The 21,253-nt window shown below is 47.2% G+C and overlaps 1 long non-coding RNA gene across 10 annotated transcripts in view; it reads left to right on the top strand.

Moving 5' to 3' along the window:
• The window catches only part of LOC126944548 (uncharacterized), a 55,341-nt gene extending 34,792 nt beyond the window's left edge, over positions 1 to 20,549 (top strand). For 9 of the 10 annotated variants that reach the window (XR_007722089.1, XR_007722093.1, XR_007722095.1 and 6 more), the window contains 2 exons: positions 1,273 to 1,366; positions 19,421 to 20,549. This is a non-coding gene — a long non-coding RNA (uncharacterized LOC126944548). The remainder of the gene's footprint in view (positions 1 to 1,272; positions 1,367 to 19,420) is intronic. The other variant, XR_007722094.1, reaches the window with a different exon arrangement.
• The last annotated feature ends 704 nt before the right edge of the window (positions 20,550 to 21,253 follow it).

The following is a 21,253-nucleotide window of genomic DNA, read 5'->3' on the forward strand; positions in this document are numbered from 1 at the left end:
TGGCTGGGCGTGGTGGCTCACGAGGTCCCAGCCTTTGGGAGGCCAAGGCAGGTGGATCATGAGGTTAGGAGATGGAAACCATCCTGGCTAACATGGTGAAACCCTCTCTCAACTAAAAATACAAAACTTAGCCGGGCACTGTGGCACACGCCTGTAGTCCCAGCTACTCGGGAGGCTGAGAGAGGACAATCGCTTGAACCCAGAAGGTGGAGGTTGCAGTGAGCTGAGATCGCAGCACTGCACTCCAGCCTGGGCAACAGAGCGAGACTCCATCTCAAAAAAAAAAAAAAAAGTTAGACAGGTGTGGTGGCACATACCTGTAATCCCAGCCACTTGGGAGGCTGAGGCAGGAGAATCGCTTGAACCCCAAGCAGTGGAGGCTACAGTAACTGAGATCGCAGCACTGCACTCCAGCCTGGGCAACAGAGCGAGACTCCATCTCAAAAGAATAATAATAATAATAATAATAATAATTAATTAATTAATTAAAAATAAAAACAATAGCCATCTTGGCAACAACTGGTGCTGCCTAAATGAGGAGGCAGGGCCAGCTGTGGAGCCCTCCTGGGGGCCTGGCCAGCAGGGTACCTGTCTTCCACCCCCTAGTGCCTGGTACCCCTGGGGTGAAGCCAGCTGAGCATGGAGACTGAGAGCCTGCCAAGAGCAAGAGAGGTTTTCAGGAGGGGACCTGGAGAAGCCTGGTTCCAATGCCAGCATGAGCATCCGGTTCTTAGTCAGTGTCCCTCCTGGGCATTCTGCAGGAAATCTTCTCTTCTCTTCTCTTCTCTTCTCTTCTCTTCTCTTCTCTTCTCTTCTCTTCTCTTCTCTTCTCTTCAGACAGAGTCTCACTCTGTCACCCAGGCTGGAGTGCAATGGTAAGATCTCAGCTCACTGCAACCTCTACCTCCTGGGTTCAAGCAATTCTCCTGCCTCAGCCTCCCAAGTAGCTGGGACTACAGGTGCCTGCCACCACGTCCGGCTAATTTTTGTATTTTTAATAGAGACAGGGTTTCACCACATTGGCCAGGCTGGTCTCAAACTCCTGACCTCAGGTGATCTGCCCGCCTCAGCCTCCCAAAGTACTGGGATTACAGGTGTGAGCCACTGCGCCCTGCAAGAGATCATTTCTCATCCAGACGGCTACTGAGAGTAGGACCCCAGAGAGTGTTCATTTTTGAGTGCAATGTGAGAACCAGGCCTTGAACCCACCCTGTGGGCTTTCCACTAAGAGCCCACAGAGCCGGGTTCAAGGCTTGGTTCTCCCACTTACAGGGCTTGAGCAATTCACTTTCCCTCCCCGAGTCTTGGTGACCTGTGCTGTGAAATAGAGAGAGACACCTACCACCTGCTGTCAGAGCCCATCAAGGTAAGAACACAAGAGGGAGGTGCCCATCAACATGGGTCCTCTTCATGGAAGAGGGGCAGAGGAAAGATTCATGCATGATTAATGACTGGCGGCAATTTCCTGCCTGCCTTTGAAATGAATCAAAAATAAGTGAAAAAGCGTGGCTGAGGCAAAGCATTTGGGTCTGCAGGGACTCTGCAGTGGACCAGAGGAGGCCTGGGGCTGGCTGAGTCATCTAAGTGGGTGATCGGTTTTTTCCTGTTTTCAAAAAGAGAGCCAGGTTCCAGAGGGGATACGTGGAGTGGGATTAAACGTTTTCCTCCAAGCATCCTCCCAGTGGAAGCCTTCCCAAGCAGCATCATCGGGTAAATTTCCGTTGCCACTATCTGAAAGAACTGGGAGGAGGAATGGCAAATTTCTTTTTTTTCTTTCTTTCTTTTTTTTTTTTTTTTTTTTTTTTTTTGAGACAGAATCTCTCTCTGTCACCCAGGCTGGAGTCCAGTGGTACAGTCTTGGCTCACTGCAACCTCCGCCTCTTGGGTTCAAGCAATTCTCCTGCCCCAGCCTCCCAAGTAGCTAGCTGGGAATACAGAGGTGTGCCACCACACCTGGCTATTTTTTTTTTTTTTTTTTTGGTATTTTTAGTAGAGACAGAATTTCACCATGTTGGCCAGGATGGTCTCGATCTTCTGACCTCATGATCCACCTGCCTCAGCCTCCCAAAGTGCTGGGATTACAGGCGTGAGCCATCACGTCCAGCTGGAATGGCAAATTTCTGATCCAAAGATAGTGTCTCTCTAAATCTCAAAAAAATTTTTTTTTTTTTTTTTTTTTTTTTTTTTTTTTTTTTTGAGACAGAGTTTCACTCGGTCACCTAGGCTAGAGTACAGTGGTACCATCTTGGTTCACTGCAAACTCCGCCTCCCAGGTTCAAGTGATTCTCATGCCTCAGCCTCCAGAGTAGCTTGGATTATAGACATGTGCAGCCACAGCTGGCTAATTTTTGTATTTTTAGTAGAGATGGAGTTTCACCATGTTGGCCAGGCTGGTCTCGGACTCCTGGCCTCAATCTCAATCCACAATGCTGGGATTATAGGTGTGAGCCACCGCGCCCAGTCTAAATTCTGAAATCCTTATAGCTGAAATGAATTACTTCAAAATAATACAAGAGAGGCAGATGTAGTTACGTGTGTAGATTAGACCAGGTCAGCCTGACTTGATGGGTGATGGGTATGTGAGGGGTTTTTTTTTAATCAATAAAAGTTTGTTGTTTTTAAATAGCAAAAAGTTATTTTAAATATAATATCCAATACTCAATATGTATCGAGCCTTTTTTCTTTTTAAAACAAATTTTTATTTCTCAATTATACCTAAAAGAGTCTTTTTAAAGTTAATAGTCTTTTTTTTTTCTTTCTCCTTTTTTTTTTTTTAGGGACAGAGTCTTACCTTGTCACCTAGGCTGGAGTGCAGTGGTGCAATCATAACTTACTGTAACCTTAAACTCCTGGGTTCAAGTGATTCTTCTGCCTCCGCCTCCCCAGAAGCTGGGATTATAGGCATGCAACCATAACTGGCTAATTTTTTTTTTTTTTCAGAGATGGGGTCTCGCTATGTTGCCCAGGCTGGTCTCGAACTTCTGGTCTCAAGTGATCCTTCCACCCCAGTCTTCCAAAGTGTTGGGATTACAGGCATTAGCCACCACACCTGGCCTAAAATTAATATTCTTTAATGAAGCAATTCCACTTTTAGGAATTTCGCATGAAAGAGATGCAAAGCAGATTACTAGAAAGAGCTGGGTGGTTTTTAATTGCAAAAAAATTGGAAATAACCAAAATGCCTATTAATAAAAGACTGCTTAAAAATTATAGTATGCCTGATCAATAGAATGCTAAGCACTGTTTACAAAAGAAAGATGATATGAGGCTGGGTGCGGTGGCTTATGCCTGTAGTCCCAGGACTTTGGGAGGCCGAGATGGGCAAATCACTTGAGGTCAGGAGGTGGAGACTAGCCTGGCCAACTTGGTGAAACCCCGTCTCGGCCGGGCGCGGTGGTCAAGCCTGTAATCCCAGCACTTTGGGAGGCCGAGGCAGGTGGATCACGAGTTCAGGAGATCGAGACTATCCTGGCTAACATGGTGAAACCCCGTCTCTACTAAAAATACAAAAAACTAGCAGGGCGTGGTGGCGGGCGCCTGTAGTCTCAGCTACTTGGGAGGCTGAGGCCGGAGAATGGTGTGAACCCGGGAGGCGGAGCTTGCAGTGAGCCGAGATCACGCCACTGCACTCCAGCCTGGGAGACACAGCGAGACTCCGTCTCAAAAAAAAAAAAAAAAAAAAAAAAAAGAAACCCCATCTCTACTAAAAATACAAAAACTAGCCGGGCATGTTAGCGTGCACCTGTAATCCCAGCTATTCCGGAGGCTGAGGCAGGAGAATTGCGCCACTGCATTCCAGCCCAGACCACAGAGCAAGAGACTCCGTCTCAAAAAAAAAAAAAAATTAAAGTAAATAAATAAGTAAATAAAACAAAGGATGATATGAAAGCAAAAAATAAACTAAGAAAAATGTTTGCATCTCACACCAGGCGCGGTGGCTCACGCCTGTAATCCTAGCACTTTGAGACGCCGAGGCAGGTGAATCATGAGGTCAGGAGATCGAGACCGTCCTGGCTAACACGGTGAAACCCCGTCCCTACTAAAGATACAAAAAGTTAGCCAGGCATGGTGGCATGTGCCTGTAGTCTCAGCTACTCGGGAGGCTGAGGCAGGAGAATCGCTTGAACCCGGGAGGCGGAGGTTGCATTGAGCCGAGATTGCACTACTGCACTCCAGCCTGGGTGACGGAGCGAGACTCCATCTCAAAAAAAAAAGGAAGGAAGGAAGGCAGGCAGAGAGAGAGAGAGACAAGAAAGAGAGAGGAAGGAAGGAAGGAAGGGAGGGAGGGAGGGAGGGAGGGAGGGAGGGAGGGAGGGAGGGAGGGAGGGAGGGTGGCCATAGTACCCTATTAAGTTTCAGGTGTAGGGGTTAGTCATCAAATATTATTAAGATGGGTCCTATTTCCATTTGAAATGTAAATATCATGTACATGACAATAGATTCTTTCGTATAGATTCAAGATCAAAACCTTGAAGATACCTGCTGAGATAGACTGTTGACTCCAGGGGTTTCTTGCTTTTTTTTTTTTTTTTTTTTTTTTTTTTTTTGAGATGAGTCTTGCTCTATCGTCCAGGCTGGAGTGCAGTGGCTTGATCTCGGCTTACTGCAAGCTCTGCCTCCCCGGTTCATGCCGTTCTCCTGCCTCAGCCTCCCGAGTACCTGGGACTACAGGCACCCACCACCACGCCCAGCTAATTTTTTTCTTTTTTTTTCTTTTTTTTTTTTTTTTTTTGAGACGGAGTCTCGCTCTGTCCCACTGGCTGGAGTGCAGTGGCACGATCTCGGCTCACTGCAAACTCCGCCTCCCGGGTTCCTGCCATTCTCCTGCCTCAGCCTCCCAAGTAGCTGAGACTACAGGTGCCCGCCACCGCGCCCAGCTAACTTTTTGTATTTTTTTTAGTAGAGACGGGGTTTCACTGTGGTCATGATCTCCTGACCTTGTGATCCGCCCGCCTCGGCCTCCCAAAGTGCTGGGATTACAGGTTTGAGCCACGCTAATTTTTTTCTTTGTATTTTTTAGTAGAGATGGGGTTTCACCCTGTTAGCCAGGACGGTCTTGATCTCCTGACCTCATTAGCCAGGATGGTCTTGATCTCCTGACCTAGTTAGCCAAGATGGTCTTGATCTCCTGACCTCATTAGCCAGCATGGTCTTGATCTCCTGACCTCCTCATCCACCCACCTCGGCCTCCCAAAGTGCTGGGATTACAGGCATGAGATGCCCAACGGACTCCGGGGGTTTCGATCAATACCATAACAAACCTTTTGCCTTTGACATACTCTGAATTTTGTTGTTTGGGGGCTGGGTGTGTGTGCGTGCAGTGTCCATCTGTATCAGTGCCAGTGCCTGCTACTTCCCTGGTTCTGTGTTGAAGAGAAGGATGTATAAAGAATCATGAAACATTAGTCCTCACTTTGTTTTGAATTACAGACTAATGTGAGTGTTCTCAAAACTGAATTTTCTTCCTTAAAATTAAGGCATTTTTTTCTTTTGGATTTAATGAGGTATTGCTAACTGAAGCCAGTTTGACACAGTGAGAGAGATGTCAAATTGATTTGAAAGGTATGCAGTCTGATTTAAAACCAAACCCTGAATCCTTTTAAAGAACAATAAAACGTATTTTACATACAAAAAAAATCATGTATATATGTTAGTATATGGATAGGAAAAACTAGAAAGGAAGAGGGTTAGCCAAGCCATCCAATGTCTTGTTTCTCTGTATGTTCTCAGCTTAGATGCTGCTGAGAACATACAGAGAAATAAGAGTTTCAGTGTAAATTCTACAAAGAAAGAGAACTTTTGTTTCGTTCTCTGTTATGTTCCCAGTGTCTGACACGTAATATCTACTTGGTAAATATTTATGGGGCGGAAGGAAGAAGGAAGGGACGGAGGATGAGAGGAAGGAGGGAGCGATCGAAAAGAGTCCTGGCCCCTGAGTTGTTCACTGTTACTCACAGCCAGGCTTGGAAACCGATGTGTGGGCAGAGTGCAAAGAACATGGGGAGAAAAGGGCTCTGAGTTGGTAGGGACTTTGCATAAACTCTCTCTCGTCCTTATGTTAGCATCCTCCTTTCCACAGAAGAGAAGTCATTTGCAAAGTCATCAGGCATGAAGCCCATCTTGAAATTCAAGGCTTAGTGGGCATCGTGGCTCAGGCCTATAATCTCAGCATTTTTGGAGGCTGCAGCAAGAGGATTGCTTTGAGCCCAAGAGTTCGAGACCAGCCTGGACAACATAGTGATACCCTATCTCTTAGAAAAAAAAAATAATTAGGCTGGGCACAGTGGCTCATGCCTGTAATCCCAGCACCTTGGGAGGCTGAGGTGGGCAGATCACCTGAGGTCAAGAGTTCAAGACAAGCCCAGCCAACAGGACGAAACCCCATCACTACTACTAAAGATACAAAAATTAGCCAGGGGTAGTGGCGGGTGCCTGTAATCTCAACTACTCAGTAGGTTGAGGCAGGAGAATCGCTTGAACCCAGGAGGTGGAGGTTGCAATGAGCCAAGATCGTGCCACTGCACTCCAGCCTGGGTGACAGAGAGAGACTCCATCTCAAAAAAAAAAATTAATTAAAAAACAAATTCAAGGCTTATGTGGTTGCAGAGAACACTCCTCTTTCAGGACAAATGAGAACGAGATATTCCTGTGAAGTCGGGGGCACAAGTATTGGCAATGAATGTACTGTATCTCCAAAGCAGATAGATCTTAGACAACCAGAAACTCTGGGAAAAGGACACACTCATCAACCTCTGGGGGAAACTGGCTTCAGGTAACTCAAAGGTGACACCCAATGTCGCTCTGAGGAACTACACAGAAATCCTAAACGATGTTAAAGAAGAGGGAGCAAGGCTGCCCTTTACTTCCACTGCTGTCCAGCCAGCTCCATAAGGCTCTGAGAGTCTGGGCTGAATGAGGAGACTGGCCAGGGCTTGGCTAAGAGAACCTTTCACTCAAAAGTAAGCCCAAAGCAAGATGAGCTGCATTCTCGGGGCTGCTGTGTGTTTTCTCTGCCTGAATAAGCTGCTGCTGATGTATTTATCTGGGTTCTTTTCTGATTCCCGTGACTGCATTTGAATAGCAGAAATCCTGGCAAGAGGAGACGAAGATTTGGGCTAAAAACTTGACTGAGGCTAACATCTGAGGAGGACCCTGGAGTCACAGGAGCCTGGGTGGGAATCTGCTTTGCCACCTACCAGCTATGTAGCTCTGCTCACACGACTTCACCTTGCTAAGCCTCAGTTTCTTGCTTGTAAGTGGAGATGATGATACCTATTTTGCAAGGTTGCCGAGTTGATTGCATGACATCACCAACGTGCACAGTAGTAAAAACGAAAAGGCTTAGCAAGTGTTGATGTCATTACTATTGTGGCTGACATTTACTGAGCCCTTACCAAAGCCTTTGACAATCACTGTCTTTTTTCCTTCCTTCCTTTCTGTCTCTTTTTCTTTTTTTGAGACAGGGTCTCACTCTGTTGCCCAGGCTGAAGTACAGTGGCCTGATCACAGCATCATGGCTCACAGCAGCCTTGACTTCCCGGGCTCAAGCAATCCTCCCATCTCAGCCCCCTCCCCCCTACAAGAAGCTGGGATTACAGGCATGCGGCAGGCACCACACTCACCTGATTTTCAATTTTTTTGTAGACACAGTGTCTTGCTGTGTTGCCCAGGCTGGTCTGCAAATCCTGGCCTCAAGCAATCCACCCACCTCAGCCTCCCAAAGTGCTACGATTACCGACATGAGCCACCACACCCAACAAATCACTGCCTTTTTCAATGCTCACAACAAACCTCTAAAGTAGTTAATATTTCTTTTCTTTTTGAGACAGAGTTTCACTCTTGTCGCCCAGAGTGCAGTGGCGCGATTTTGGTGCACTGTAACCTCTGCCTCCGGGTTCACGCAATTCTCATGTCTCGGCCTCCTGAGTAGCTGGGATTACAGGCACCCGCCACCACACCCGGCTAATTTTGTATGTTTAGTAGAGACAGGATTTCACCGTGTTGCCCAGGCTGGTCTCAAACTCCCGACCTCAGGCGATCCACCCGCCTCAGCCTCCCAAAGTACTGGGATTACAGGTGTGAGCCACCGCACCCGCCAACTCTTCTTTTTTTCTTTTCTTTTTTTTTTTTTAAGAAACTCTCACTCTGTCACCCAGGCTGGAGTCCAGTGGCGCAATCTCAGCTCACTGTAACTTCCGCCTTCCAGGTTCAAGTGATTCTCTTGTCTCAGCCTCCCAGCATAGCTGGGACTACAGGCATGTGCCACCACGCCTGGCTAATTTTTGTATTTTTGGTGGAGTTGGGGTTTTGCTGTGTTGACCAGGCTGGTCTGGAACTCCTGGCCTCAAGCAATCCGCCTGCCTTGACCTCCCAAAGTGCTGGGATTATAGGTGTGAGCCAGTGCACCTGGCCTAAAGTAGCTAATATTTCCATCTGCATTGTGTAGGTGGGTAAAACCGAGGTCCAGAGAGAATGATGAAGATCGCATATTAATAAGTAGCTAAGCTGGGATTCAAATCCAGTCCATCTGACTTCAGAATGCCCACTTGAAGCATTACTGCATAGTGGCTCTGTTCATCCCTGAGATGTCTGAGGAAAACAAACCTAGAGAATGGCTCCAGTATATTATTGTTGAGGAGATCATTCAAAATTAAATGTACTTGGCTAGGTGTGGTGTCATGTGCCTGTAATGCCAGCTACTCAGGAGGCTGAGGCAGGAGGACTGCTTGACCCCTGGAGTTCCGGCCCACCCCAGACAATATAACAAGACACCCCTCTCTAAAAATCATAATAGTTTTTTTTTTTACCTTTTTTTTAAATGGGTCAAGAGTCTCGCATCTTCGCCCAGGCTAAGGAAGAGGTACAAATAGCTCAGGCAAGCTCCACTCCTGGGTTTAAAATTCTCCTGCCTCAGCCTTCTGAGTTGCTGTTTGTTACAGACGGAGTTTCATTCTTGTCACCCAGGCTAAGTGTAATGGCGTAGAGATCGGGGCTCACCACAGTGGTCTCGCCTCCGGGTTCAAGTGATCCTCCCGCCTCAGCCTCCAAAGTAGCTGAGATTTCAGGCATGAGCCACCACGCCCGGCCCTATTTTGTTTTTTTTTAAATTACCTTTTTTTTTTGGGAGACGGAGTCTCGCTCTTTCGCCCAGGCTAGAGTGCAATGGCCAGGATCTCAGCTCACTGCAAAAATGCCTCCCGGGTTTACGCCATTTTGTTTGCCTCAGCCTCCCGAGTAGTTTGTTTGACAGGCGCCCATTACCTTGTCACCCAGGCTGGAGTTTTTTGTAATAGCGAGATCGGGGTTTCACCAGGTTAGCCAGGATGGTCTCGATCTCCCAGGTTCAAGTGATCCTCCCGTCTCGGCCTCCAAAGTAGCTGGATTACACAGGCTTGCAGCCACCGCGCCCAGCTAATTTTGTATTTTTAGTAGAGACGGGGTTTCTCCGTGTTGGTCAGGCTGGTCTCAAACTCCTGACCTCAGGCGATCCGCCTGCCTCAGCCTCCCAAAGTGCTGGGATTACAGGCATGAGCCGCTGTACCCGGCATTTTTTTAATTTTTAAATAAAAGATGCTCAAGCTGGGTGCCGTGGCTCACACCTGTAATCCCAGCACTTTGGGAGGCTGAGGCAGGTGGATCACCTGAGGTTGGGAGTTTGAGACCAGCCTGGCCAACATGATGAAACCCCATCTCTAGTAAAAATACAGAAATTAGTCAGATATGGTGATACGCACCTGTAATCCCAGCTACTCAGGAGACTGAGGCGGGAGAATCACTTGAACCTGGGAGGCAGAGGTTGCAGTGAGCCAAGATCACGCCACTGTACTCCAGCCTGGGCAGCAGAGTGAGACTCCATGTCAAAAAAAAAAAAAAAAGGAAAAGAGTGGGTATAAATGTGACTGCAAAACTGCCTGAGTGGCTACTCCCTGCTTACAGGGTAGCCTGATTCTGCAGGAACAGTTACAGAGCTGTAACACCTAAGGAGTTGTAACACCACTGCTTTTTTTTTTTTTTTTTTTTTTTTTTTTTTGAGACGGATCTGTCAAGCTGGAGTGCAGTGGCCGGATCTCAGCTCACTGCAAGCTCCACCTCCCGGGTTCACGCCATTCTCCTGCCTCAGCCTCCCGAGTAGCTGGGACTATAGGCGCCTGCCACCTCGCCCGGCTAAGTTTTTGTATTTTTAGTAGAGACGGGGTTTCACTGTGTTACCCAGGATGGTCTCGATCTCCTGACCTCGTGATCCGCCCGTCTCGGCCTCCCAAAGTGCTGGGATTACAGGCTTGAGCCACCGCGCCCGGCCAACACCACTGCTTTAATAAAGCTGTTTTATTTTACCTCCGCTTGCCCTTCAGTTCTTTCCTGGGCAAAGCCAAGAACCCTCATGGGCTAAGCCCCACTTTGGGGCTCACTTGCCCTGCATCAGTTGTAAATTTCATTTGGCCTCTGGAGAGAATGTTGTTAGTGTTAAGCACGGTTTAAGGTCTAACAGATGAATGGATAGTAAAGGGGCAGGGAGGAGAAAGGGGAAGGCGTATCCCTTGCCTCCAGCCTTCCAGAGTCCAGGAGAAATTGTAGTAGGAAGAGGGCAGGACTGTTTCTAACTGCAACCAAGTACAGGAACTCAACCAGATTACATACTGTTCAGATTGCTCGGCGAAAGCATGAACTTTGCAGATCTCTCAACAAGGTAGTAAAACACCACTGCAAACAGCAACAAAGACAGGCTGCAAGCAACTAATTGAGGTATCCAGAAGAGAGACTTGATACCACCACATCAAAATAGGCTCTGCCAAGCCCACAGCCCCCAGGCAACAGACTCTGGGTCTGGACATGACTAGAATGAGTCCTCAGCCTCCAACTGGTCTGTCCTGGACCTGTGGGAATAGCAGAGTTCTGTGAGACTTCCATTATGATGTGAGTTTCAGTAAGGATTACTTAGTGCGTGAGAGCTGTGTGACAAATACAACGGCCTCAAAATTTACTTGTCTATTTTGTCCTTTCTGTAAAAACAGCTTTGTTGAGATGTAATTTACATGCTATAAAATTCACCCTTTAAAGTGAACAATTCCATGGTTTTTAGTATATCCAGAGTTGCAGCATCTCACCACAATCAATTTTAGAATATTTTCATCATTCCCCAAAGAAATCCTATACTGGCCAGGTGCAGTGACTCACACCTGTAATCCCAGCAGTTTGAGAGTCCGAGGTGGGAGGATTACTAGGGCCCAGGAGTTTGAGACCAGCCTGGGCAACATAGCAAGACTTGCATCTCTACAAAAGTAAAAAAAAAAAATTGTCCAGGTGTGATGGTGCATACCTGTAGTCCCAGCTACTTGGGAAGTTGAGGCAAGAGGATTGGTTGAGGCCAGGAGTCTGAGGGAGGCTACAGTGAGCTATGGTTTCACCACTGCACTCCAGTCTCCACTCCGGTGAAAGAGTGAGCCCTTGCAAGAAAGAAAAGAAAAAAAAGAGAGGGAAAGGGAGGAAAGAGAAGGGGAGGAGAGGCAAGGGGAGGGGAGGTGGAGGGGGAGAGAGGAGGCCAAACACAGTGGCTCACTCCTGTAATCCCAACACTTTGGGAGAATGAGGTGGGCAGATCACGAGGTCAGGAGTTTGAGACCAGCCTGGCCAACCTGGTGAAACCCCATATCTACAAAAAATAGAAAAATTAACTGGTCATGGTGGTGCACGCCTATAGTCCCAGCTACTCAGGAGGCTGAGGCAGGAGAATCGCTTCAACCTGGGAGGCAGAGGTTGCATTGAGCTGAGATCGTGCCACTGCACTCTAGTCTGGGCAACAAGAGCAAGACTCCATCTCAAAAAAAAAAAAAAAAAAAAAAAAAAAAAAAAAAAAACAGACCAGGCATGGTGGCTCATGCCTGTAATCCCAGCACTTTGGGAGGCCGAGGCAGGCGGATCACGAGGTCAGGAGACCATCCTGGCTAACATGGTGAAACACCGTCTCTACTAAAAAATACAAAAAAATTAACCGGGTGTGGCGGCAGGCACCTGTAGTCCCAGCTACTAAGGAGGCTGAGGCAGGAGAATGGCATGAACCCAGGAGGCGAAGCTTGCAGTGAGCAGAGATTGCGCCACTGCACTCCAGCCTGGGCAACAGAGCAAGAGTCTGTCTTAAAAAAAAAAAAAAAAAAAAAAAGTCACTCCCCATGTCCTTCCATTCACTTCCCAGCCCCCAGGAACCAGGAATCCATTTTTGTCTCTGGATTTGCCTGTTCTGTACATTTCCTATAAATGGAATCATACACTTTGTCATCTTCTGTGTCTATCTTCCTTTTGCTCAGCATAATGTTTTCAGGGTCTATCCATATTGTAGCATGCACTTCATTCCTTTTTTTTTTTTTTTTTTTTTTTAGACTGTCTCGCTCTGTCATCCAGGCTGGAGTTCAGGGGAATGATCTCAGTTCACTGCAACCTCTGCCTCCCAAGTTCAAGTGATTCTCCTGCCTCGGCCTCCTGAGTAGCTGGGACACAGGCACCTGCCACCATGCCCAGCTAATTTTTGTACATTTTTAGTACAGATGGGGTTTCACCATGTTGACTAGGCTGGTCTCGAACTCCTGTCCTCAAGCAGTCCTCCCAAAGTGCTAGGATTACAGGTGTGAGCCACCGCACCCACTTCATTCCTTTATATGGCCAAATACTATTTCATTGTATAGGTAGACTACATTTTCTTTATCCATTCATTAGTTGAGGGACATTTGGGATGTCTGCACTGTTTGGCTATAACAGAGAGTAATGACAGTACCAACATTAATACAGCTATGGGCATTTGTGCACGAGTTTTTGAGTGCACAGGCGTTTTTAGTGCTCTTGGGTATTTACCTAGGAGCGGAATTGCTGGGTCATATGGTTAACTTTTTGTTTCCCAGGCTGGAGTGCAGTGGCGTGATCTCAGTTCACTGTAACCTCTAGCTCCTGGGTTCAGGCAGTTCTCCTGCCTCAGCCTCCCGAGTAGCTGGGATTACAGGCATCCACCACCATGTCCAGCGAATTTTTGTATTCTTAGTAGAGATGGAGTTAGAGACGGGGTTTCATCAGGTTGGCCAGGCTGGTGATCTGCTTGCCTCAGCCTTCCAAATTGCTAGGATTACAGGCATGAGCCACCATGCCCAGCTACACCCTTTTTTTCTTTTTTTTTTCTTTTTTTTTTCTTTCTTTTTTTTTTTTTTTTTTTTTTTTGGAAACAGAGTTTCACTCTTGTTGCCCAAGCTAGAGTGCAGTGGTGTGATCTCAGTTCGCTGCAACCTTTACCTCCCGGTTCAAGCGATTCTCTTGCCTCAGTCTCCCGAGTACCTGGGGTTACAGGCACGCACCACCCAGCTAATTTTTTGTATTTTTAGAAGAGGTGGGGTTTCACCATGTTGGCCAGGCTGGTCTTGAACTCCTGACTTCAGGTGATCCACCCACCTCAGTCTCCCAAAGTGCTGGGATTACAGGTGTGAGCCACCGTGCCTGGCCATATACCCACTTTTAATAACATGCAGGTTAAAGGTGGGCGCGGTGGCTCACGCCTGTAATCCCAGCACTTTGGGAGGCCTAGGCAGACGGATTCACGAAGTCAGTAGATCAAGACCATCCTGGCCAACACGGTGAAATCCTGTCTCTACTAAAAAATACAAAAAATTAGGAGGGCGTGGTGGCACGCGCCTGTAATCCCAGCTACTCAGGAGGCTGAGGCAGGGGAATCACTTGAACCCAGGAGGCAGAGGTTGCAGCGAGCCGAGTTCGTGCCACTGAACTCCAGCCTGATGACAGAGCAAGACTGCATCTCAAATAATTAATTAATTAATAATATGCCGATTAAGTAGTGGTTTATGCAGAATTTCTAGGGAAGGGGTGGTAACTTTTGGGTCCTCAGGGCATTGCCAGGAAATGGGCAGTAAGTCCTGGAGTGTTGCCATGGCGATGGTAAACTGACATGGCACACTGGTGGGCATGTCTAATGGAAAGCTGCCTAGTCCTCAACTGGGTCCGGTGTCTGAGCCCCACCCTTGGAGTTGAGTCCCACCTCCTACCTCAGTAAAGCATCAGTCAAAGCAGAAAGCGAAGGCCTCTGCTGATCTGGTGGGAGAGTCCGTCTCACCTTTCCCCAGAGCTCCCTCCTTCCTGTGTGGGGATGAGGCAGGAAAGCTGTTATACACCTCCAGGGTACAACATCCACATGACAGTTCCTGGGGGCGGCGTTCACAGTGGGCAGGGCCCAGCCTACAAGGCAATAAGCTATAGGTCTGTGGAGGGGAGATACTGGGAGAGACAAAAGGATCCCACATTCATCCTCATCTATATCAACTCAATCTATTATCTCTCTCTCCCACAGCAGCCCTGACCGTGCTGCCTGTGTTTCTGTTGACTGCGTAAATATTTTGTCTTACCAACAGAATGATGACATTTGAAGACAGGAAATAGAACTTATTTTTCTGGCTATCTCCCAGATAAATTGTTATAAACCAAAACTGTGGACACATGGAATGTTAGGCAGAATAATGGCTCCTAAAAATATCCACTTCCTGATCCCCAGAACCTGCGAATATGTGACCTTATGTGGCAAAAGGGATGTTGCAGATGAGTTTGGAGATTCAGCTAAAGATATTGAGGCCGCATGTCATGGCTCAAGCCTGTAATCCCAGCACTTTGACAGACTGAGGCAGGAGGATTGCTTGAGGCCAGGAATTTGAGACCACCCTGGGCAATATAGCAAGAGCCCGTATCTACAAACAATTTAAAAATTAGCCAGGCATGGTGGTATGTGCCTGTAGTTCCAGCTGCTTGGGAGACAGGCAGAAGGATGGCTTGAGCACAGAAGTTGGAGGTTGCAGGGAGCTATGACTGCACCACTGCATTCCAGCCTGGATGACAGAATGAGACCCTATCTCAAAAAGAGAGAGAGAGAGATTTTGAGATGAGAAGATCATGGGTTATTCAGATGTGTCCAGTGAAATAAGCCCATTCAAATGGCTTCTTAAGAGTGGGGAAGGGCTGGGCATGGTGGTTCACACCTGCAATCCCAGCACTTTGGGAGGCAGAGGCAGGTGGATCACCTGAGGTCAGGAGTTCGAGACTAGCCTGGCCAACATAGTGAAACCCTGTCTCTACTAAAAATACAAAAATTAGCCGGGCGTGGTGGCAGGCGCCTGTAATTCCAGCTACTCAGGAGGCTGAAGCAGGAGAATCACTTGAACCTGGGAGGCGGAGCTGCAGTGAACTGAGATCGAATCATTGCACTCCAGCCTGGGGGACAAGAGTGATACTTTGTCTCAAAAAAAAAAAGAAAAGAAAAGAGTGGGGAAGTAGTCTCAGAGTCATAGAAGTAAATGTGACAATGGGAACCAAAGTCAAAGTGATGTGGGGCCATGAGCCAAGGAATATACAAAAATTAGCCAGGTGTGGTGGCAGGCGCCGGTAGTCCCAGCTACTCAGGAGGCTGAGGCAGGAGAATGGCATGAACCTGAGGGGCGGAATTTGCAGTGAGCCGAGATGGCACCACTGCACTCCAGCCTGGGCGACAGAGTGAGACTCCATCTCAAAAAAAAAAAAAAAAAAAATTAGCTAGGCATGAGGACATTCACCCACAGTCCTAGCTACTCAGCCTGGGCTTGGTGCCTCACACCTGTAATCCCAGCACTTAGGGAGGCCAAGGCAGGGGATCACTTGAGACCAGGAGTTCAAGATCAGCCTGGGCAACAGGATGAAACCCTGTCTCTACTAAAAGTACAAAAATTAGCCGGACATGGTGATGTGCACCTGTAATCTCAGCTATTCGGGAGGCTGAGGCAGGAGAATCGCTTGAACCCAGGAGGTGGAAAAAAAAAAAAGAAGCAGCAACTGGGCAAGGGGGCTCATGCCTATAATCCCAGCACTTTGGGAGGCCGAGGTGGGTGGATCACTTGAGGTCAGGAGTTTAAGACCAGACTGACCAACATGATGAAACCCAACCTCTACTAAAGTACAAAAAATTAGCTGGGTGTGGTGGTGCACGCCTGTATTCCCAGCTACTCGGGAGGCTGAGGCATGAGAATCTCTTGAATACAGGAGGCGGAGGTTGCAGTGAGCTCAGTTCTACAAAAAATTTTAAAAATTAGCTAGGCATGGCCGGGCGCGGTGGCTCACACCACAGCAGTGGCATGAAGCCCGAAGTACTCGATGTAGGGGGACCCACACCTGCACTGCTTGAGCAGCTTATAATTTCTCAGCCCTGCACTTTATAACGACAGCAGCGTCCAAGTCCGTCTCTTATCATCAAGAAGGGAAGTGCGAAGTGGGAGCAGTCCGTCCTCAAAGCCTTCCTTCCTGTCTCCGGGGTGTGTACGTTGCCAGTTTCAGGACAAATTGAGGAAACAGAGACACTGAAGCCAGTTTGTTCAGAAGCGAATCATAGGCGGTTGAAAGCCCAGCTCAGTTCTGAAATTATGTTCTTGATATTTACATGAAATTATGCTGAGAGTAGATGAGAAGTTTTATTTTAATTTGGCAAAACGAAAAGTTGACTTTGTTCTTCACCCAAAATTTTGGAAAATTTCCTGATCTGTGACATTCTAATTTCTGTTGAGACGCTGGTGCACTTGTGACTCAGAGAAGCCCATGGGCTAGGGGAGGAAGGGAATGGACCATGCAAACCCGTTCGCAGTGTTACACAGAGAGAAAGAGATGCCGAGCCTCTCCTCATTGTTTTCATTATGCAGCATGTCAACATCTCAAAAAGTAAAGAGAGTAGCATCTACCATCACTGGGCTTCAAAAATTATCAACCAAGGAGGGCCAAGCTTAACTTACCTTTACTCCTGTCTACTTCCCCTTGGATTTTTTTTTTTTTTTTTTTTTTTTTTTTTTTTGAGACAGAGTCTTGTTCTGTCGTCCAGGCTGGAGTGCAGTGGCAAGATCTTGGCTCAGAGCAAACTTCGCCTCCCAGGTTCAAGCAATTCTCCTGCCTCAGCTTCCCAAGTAGCTGGGACTACAGGCGCCTGCCACCACATCTGGCTAATTTTTATATTTTTAGTAGAGAAGAGGTTTCACCACGTTGGCCAGGCTGCTCTCAAACTGCTGACCTCAGGTGATCCACCCACCTTGGGCTCCCAAAGTGCTGGGATTACAGGCGTGAGCCACCGCGCCCAGCAAGTTTCCATTTTAAACACCCCACAGTCTCTGTATTTCCTATGAATTGGTAGTTGGATCTATAGGCTTGTTTGTATTTATGTTCAATCTTTTTGTCAAAAAATATTTCAAAAATAGTGTTGAGCATGCTTTCCTCACAGACACACAATGACCGATTGTCTCTTTGTGGTGTTGGCAGCCATTGGTGCTTGATGACAAGATTCACAGTTCATTAGGAGTGCTTCTTTGTTTCTATTTGGTGAGGTGACCAGGTGACCAACCCTTCCCAGTTCACCTGGAACTTCCCCAGTTTTAGCACCTTCGGTCCCATGTCCCAGAAAACCACTCAGTCCCAGGACAGCTGGTCACCCTGCAGGAAAGCCATGTTTTAGGCAGTGACTCTTCCCACCCCTACTCTGCCTCCCTTTGCCATAGTGGGCAGAGAAGTAGGAGACAGGATGTGGATAACGGGCTGGAGAATGCAGGAGGAGGGGTCTGTATCAAGTGGCCAGTCTTGGGTGTAAATGACACCTTAGTGGTTGTCCACCTAGTGTCCACTTCCACCTTCTTGCAATCCTCTGATTTTTGATTAGGTAATGGTCCCTACCCACAGCCCACATGCTTCACGGGCACTCGTGATAGCCCCAGCTCCCATGACCAGCTGCTCCCGTCTAGAACCCAGACGAAGCCAGTCAGTGCAAGCCAGTCCCCGTGCCACACCTTGGGCCAATAAATCACAAGAGGTAATTTGTCAGAGGCATTTTGGAAAACGTTTCCTTATTCTTCTTTTTAAAACTTTTATTTCCTTTTTTTCATCCAGAATTTCTGATGAAGATCACTCTTTAAAATATGTATATGTGTATGTATATATGTATACACACACACACACACACACACACACACACACACCATTCAACCATTGGCTAGGCATGGTGGCTCACACCTTCCAGCACTTTGGAAGACTGAGGCAGGAGGATATCCTGAGCTCAAGAGTTCGAGACCTACCCAAGCATCATAGTGAGACCCCATCAGAACAAAAAGATTTGTTTAATTAAAATATATACATAATTGAATTTTATTTTATATGTTATGTATATATCTATATATACACCATATATATAATTCAAATAGTTGAATTTTAGGCTGGTCGAGGTGGCTCACACCTGTAATCCCAGCACTTTGGGAGACTGAGGCAGGTGGATCACACCTCAGGTCAGGAGTTCGAGACCAGCCTGGCCAACACGATGAAACCCCATCTCTACTAAAAATACAAAAATTAGCTGGGTGTGGTGGCAAGCACCAGTAATCCCAACTACTCAGCAGGCAAGTTTATGTTACTTTGTGTAAACATATGCTTTCATTCCTCTCAGTCAGAAATACCTAGGAATAAAATTGCCGGATTAATTTATGTTTACATTTTTATTAAACTTTCTAACTACTTTCCAAAGTGGCAGGCCTCATTTTACTTTCCTACCAGCAATGTGGGAGTGTCTCTGTTTCTCCATATCCTCACCACTTATTATTCTGTTTTTGAGTATTAGTCATCCTAGTGGATATGAAGTGGTATCTCATTATGCATTTTTTTTTTTTTTTTTTTTTTTTTTTTTTTTTTTTGAGACAGAGTCTCGCTCTGTCGCCCAGGCTGGAGTGCAGTGGCGCGATCTCGGCTCACTGCAAGCTCCGCCTCCTGGGTTTACGCCATTCTCCTGCCTCAGCCTCCTGAGTAGCTGGGACTACAGGCGCCTATGCATTTTTTTTTTAAAGACAGGGTCTCACTCTGTTGCCCAGGTTGGAGTGAAGTAGCGTGATCTCAGCTCACTGCAACCTCTGCCTCCCGGGTTCAAGCAATTCTCCCTGCCTCAGACTCCCGAGTAGCTGGGATTGCAGGAGCCCACCACAACGCCCAGCTAATTTTTTTTTTTTTTTTGAGGCAGTCTTGCTCTGTTGCCCAGGCTGGAGTGCAGTGGCGCGATCTTGGCTCACTGCAACCTCCGCCTCCCGGGCTCAAGCATTTCTCCTGCTTCAACCTCCTGAGTAGCTGGGATTACAGGTGTGTGCCACCACACCTGACTAATGTTTTTGTATTTTTAGTAGAGGTGGGGTTTCACCATGTTGGTCAGACTGGTCTTGAGCTCCTGACTTCGTGATCCGCCGGCCTCAGCCTCCCAAAGTTCTGGGATTAGTTGTGAGCCACCGCGCCCGGCCCTATTTAGCATCTTTTCATGAAACATTTCCTCACTCTCAAGAGCAAGGGATGAAGAAACAGCTTCTTCTAAAGTGATATGGGGTTTGGGATCTTCCCACCATCCTAGGATGGAGCTGACTCAGAGGAGGGCAGAGCTCAGAAAACTTAACAGAAACACGGTCAGACTCCTGATGAAACAGCACATGAACTTCATCCAACGTCTGGACTCTTCTTCAGTTACAGGTGCCAATAAATCCTCTGTATTGCCTAAACCAACTTGAGCTGGATTTTGTGTTACTTGCATTTCACTGAGCATCATGGAGTGACGCAATCTTCCTTATTAATTCTGGGGCAAAGACTGAGCATCTGAGAATCAACTTTGCATGCTTGCTGTGGTGAAGACAAATAACTCAGTTTGAATAGGACAAAGAACTTGATACAAGGAGGCAACTACGGCAGAGAAATCAAGGAATAAGAAAAGAGGATGATGGCTGGGTGCAGTGGCTCATGCCTGTAATCCCAGCACTTTGGGAGGCCAAGGTGGGAGAATCATTTGAGTCCAGGAGTCGGAAGTTGCTGTGAACTATGATCATGCTCCTGCACTCTAGCCTGGGCCACAGAGCAATACCCCTTCTCTACAAACATAAAAGAGACCGGTGTGGTGGCTCATACCTGTCATCCCAGCACTTTCGGAGACCGAGGCAGGCGGATCACCTGAAGTCAGGTGTTCAAGAACAGCCTGACCAACATGGTGAAACCCCTGTCTCTACTAAAAATACAAAATTAGCTGGGCGTGGTGTCTCATGCCATAATCCCAGCTACTTGGGAGGCTGAGACAGGAGAATCGCTTGAACTCGGGAGGCAGAGGTTGCAGTGAGCTGAGATCCATTGCACTCTGGCCTGGGCAACAAGAGCAAGCCTCCCTCTCAAAAAAAATGAAAAACAAAACAAAACAAAACGAAAAACAGAGAGCGAGAGAGAGGATGGTACAGAAAAGGGAATGAGCTAAAATTGGGATTTTCAAGACGAGAACACTAACCTGAACAACAATGCAGAGTATTATTTAAGCTACAGCTAAGAAATTTGTAATATGAATAGTTCCTTTGTAGAAAGAACAGGAAATTGATATCAGAATGAATCCCATTGTATGGAATCTGTAATGTGTTGTGTGCCTTTTTATTAACATTGTAGAGTTCTCCTTCCTTTGGATGGCTTCGGTCACTCTCCATTTACCCTTTCCTCATTTTAAAAAAGTCCAAATGGCCCAAATATTGGTGGAGAGATACAATAAGGTATATTCCTTTAACAGCAAAATGAGCATTCCTTTGAAGGAGGGAGTTTTCTTTGTTGGTAAAGATGACCAAGATAAACGCTTAGGCTAGAAAATGAGCCTCCTCTTCTGTCTTAGGGTCTATGGGACAAAAAGCTTCAAAGGAGGGAGAACCGGAAGAATAGAAACAAAGCTTCAAAGGAGGGGGAACCAGAAGAATAGAAAGAGAAATCGGGCCCCCAGGGGGAACCCTAAAAGGAGATGAGGGCAAGGTGAGAGGAGAAAAAGAGATAAGAAGCCGGTACCTCTGGGCTTAGTGGCTCCCACCTGTAATCCCAACACTTCAGGAGGCTGAGGTAGGGGGATTGTTTGAGTTGCTTGAGGCCAGGAGTTCGAGACCATCCTGGCTAACAGAGCAGGACTTTGTCTCTATAAAAAATTTATTAGCCAGGCATGGGCCCGGCACGGTGACTCATGCCTGTAATCCCAGCACTTTGGGAGGCAGAGGTGGGCAGATCATGAGGTCAGGAGATTGAGACCATCCTGGCTAACACGGTGAAACCCCGTCTCTACTAAAAATACAAAAAATTAGCCGGGCATGGTGGTACGTGCCTGTAGTCCCAGATAGTCAGAAGGCTGAGGCAGGAGAATCGCTCGAACTCAGGAGGCGGAGGTTGCAGTGAGCCAAGA

Source organism: Macaca thibetana, chromosome 20, assembly GCF_024542745.1.
Source record: "Macaca thibetana thibetana isolate TM-01 chromosome 20, ASM2454274v1, whole genome shotgun sequence".
NCBI classification, from domain to species: Eukaryota; Metazoa; Chordata; class Mammalia; order Primates; family Cercopithecidae; genus Macaca; species Macaca thibetana.